Source organism: Capsicum annuum, chromosome 1, assembly GCF_002878395.1.
Source record: "Capsicum annuum cultivar UCD-10X-F1 chromosome 1, UCD10Xv1.1, whole genome shotgun sequence".
Taxonomy (NCBI): Eukaryota; Viridiplantae; Streptophyta; class Magnoliopsida; order Solanales; family Solanaceae; genus Capsicum; species Capsicum annuum.
In genome coordinates this window covers 68,567,546-68,570,655 of record NC_061111.1, presented here as the reverse complement: position 1 = coordinate 68,570,655, position 3,110 = coordinate 68,567,546, and the positions used below count along the sequence as shown (strand labels likewise).

Genomic DNA, 3,110 nt, shown 5'->3' with positions numbered 1-3,110 from the left:
GGAGTCTCATATATTATAGAAAGTCTAGTAAAAAGAAAAATATAAATTAATTCTTCTACCATATATTTTAGGAGTCACATATATTTTAGAAAGTCTAGTTAATATAATAAAAAATAATTAAATAATTAATTAAAAAATAGTGAAAAGATAGTTTTGTCTAAAGAAAAGTCTTTTAATGAAAGGTAAAAAGTTCAAATCACTTTTCTAAGAGTCTTCACACTTTTAATATATTATAGATATAGATATAGATATAGATATAGATATAGATTATAGATATAGATTATAGATATCGATATAGATATAGATATAGACTATAGGTATAAATATAGATATAGATATAGATATAGATATAAATATAGATTATAGATATCGATATAAATATAGATTATAGATATAAATATAGATTATAGATATAAATATAGATATAGATTTTAGATAATTAAATACGTTGATCTGACAAAATAATTTTACAACAAAACTAAATATCGGACTAATAATATAACTTTATTAAATTGAATGTATTGGTGGTTTGCCCGAGTGGTTAAGGGGGAAGACTTAAGATCTTCTGCACATAAGTGCGCGTGGGTTCGAACCCCACAGCCACCATCTTTTTGCCCTCCTTTTTATATCATTTTATTTTTCTTCTTCAAGGTATTATTTTTTCTTTTAAATTTTTTAAGAGAAAAAAATGCAATCCCTTTTGTATACTTTATTTTCTAGTACTATTAATATTTTAAAATATCATACAATTGTTAACTATGCTCTAGTAAATTACTAATCATTTTATGTTGAAATATTCTATTATCAAAAAAGGGCCAAAACTACCCATGGACCATTCAAAATGGAGAAAAAAATATATTCCATTTGTTTTTTGACTCAAAAATAACCTCACATTTATTTTTGGCTCACAAATAATCATTTCAGTAATGGAATGCCACCGGACCACTGTTCGCAATAAATTTTCGTGGTGCTGAAAATTAACTGCAAGTAAAGATAAAATAAAAAAAAGAATAACTTTATTTAAATAAATTTTGCGGGTACAATTCTGTTATTCTCTGTTCTTCTCTCCCAAGCTTTTTCGTGATTCGAGAGCCTTTTTGAAACACCCTGGGTTTTGGCCCTTGGAAAATTCTTGAGCTCTGAACTCGCTATCTTAGTAACGACTTAACCATACGAATCGTATGGTGTGGGTAAGGGTCAGGTGACCCAAATCGTGAGGTGTTGAGTGGATGGTGGTTGGGTTTTTGTTGTGGTTACGAGTTGATACGAGTTGTTAAGGGTGGTGACGAGTCGTTGGGACAATCCTTAATCAAATCAGTAGCTTAATGGCTCGACTTGACTCTGAGTACGAGTGGCTCACTAGGAGCCGTGATGATAGGTTATGAGTCTGAGGTGAAGTCGTAGGTTGTCTAGTGTTTAATCCCTTTGGGTTCTGTCTTGGATACGACTAGACCATACGAGTCGTATGGTCTGGTAACAAGTGGGATCATAGATTTGTATGGTAGACAATGGATGGGTGTTCAACTACTGTCTTGGTGACAACTCAAGTGTATGAGTCATATTTTATGGTCACGAGTCAAGGGGTCGACTCGTAACCACCTAAGGTGTTCTTACAGCTTTAAGTTGAGGGCATTCTGTACATTTTCTGCTTGAACACCCTTTGATACTACGACTTAAAACATCTTTTGGGACTTCGTTAACACATTATTATTCCCAATCAAACACTTAAAATCTCTCTCAAACTCTCTACTAAAGCAAAAAGCTAGGTTTTCATCAAGATAATCAATTAAGGCTTTCAAGGGTGATTTCTTTTGGTACTTCTTGGTGTATAAGGCATGTTACTCCTCCTTTATTGTTATTTTACTAAAAGCTCTTGTTTTGATGTATGATTTTCATGGCATTGTTATGATTTTGAAATAAAGGTTGGGGTTCTTGAATGTTCATCATTGAATAATGCTTCTCATGGTTTAATTATGGTTTTTCCTTGTTTTAGTATGATTTTGAACATTTTCGGATGCATGGTAATAGTAAATAGATTTCGGGGTACTATTGGATTTCCTAAATTACTTGGTCATGGTCTTGAAACTTATGTGCCCTCAATCTATTTGTCAAATTGCCTTTGAATATGATTTTTTCACATAGTTTGACTATTCTTGGAATCCTTGCATTGCCTAAATGGTAATGGAACTTGAATTAGTTTAGTTTGATTTTAAATGGTTTTGGGAAGGCCTTGGTGGCTATGGTTTGGGTTTAATGATTCTATATGTATGGGGGAATAGACTTGCAAGCTCTAATTTTGGTATGACGATACCAACAGTTAATGACTAATTAAAAGACTCCTTGAAAAGTGGTTGAGAATGTGTAAATGGTTTTTATATAGGCTTAAAAGGGGTTGTGTGGCAAAGCCGTGCAAGCTGGAGGCCCGGGGAGGACCAACACTGGAAACTCATATTTGCTGATGTGAGGTTTGGTCTTGATGACCTATGTGCATGGTTCACATTATTGATATATATATATTTGTATTGTGGATTGACGTGGAGATGGGGCATTCCCTGGTATTTCTTGATACCTTTGGTTCGTGCAGCTAACACGCACTCGGGCCCTTTTAGCAGGGGGAGATGAACCCATATAGCCCGTAGGTGGATGTTTAGAATGGCGAAGCTACACAACCTAGGTTAAGGTTTCAAATTATATGCTAAACCTTATTCCCTATCCCAACACGATATATATGTAGATATGTGACTGCATATGGTTATTTGATTTGGTTTGGATGATGACATTATTTTACCTTTATCCCTGAGTTACATGCTAGCGTTCGCTCTACTAATCATCTTTGGAAGCGGTATCCCCATACGATGCAGGAACCACCATACTACCATTCCTCCTGCTTAGTGACTTGGATTCGGGGACAACTTTGAGTCGGATTGAAGTGGTGAGTTTCCATACTCCGAAAGACTCCATTTCATGCTATGGACTTATTTTCATTATTGTTATTTCTTTAGTTTTGGTTTTGGCTATGGTCGGGGGCATGTCCCCACCGGTTATTCTTTCATTCTAGTTAGAGGCTTTGTCGGACTACTATGGGCATGTGACAGCGCCCAAGCGTAGAC

General features: G+C 34.7%; 1 non-coding gene across 1 annotated transcript; it reads left to right on the top strand.

Annotated features, from left to right (window-relative positions):
- The first annotated feature begins 523 nt into the window (after positions 1–523).
- TRNAL-UAA lies at positions 524–606 on the top strand. The gene has a single exon. It is a non-coding gene; the product is annotated as a tRNA-Leu (tRNA).
- Positions 607–3,110: the final 2,504 nt, after the last annotated feature.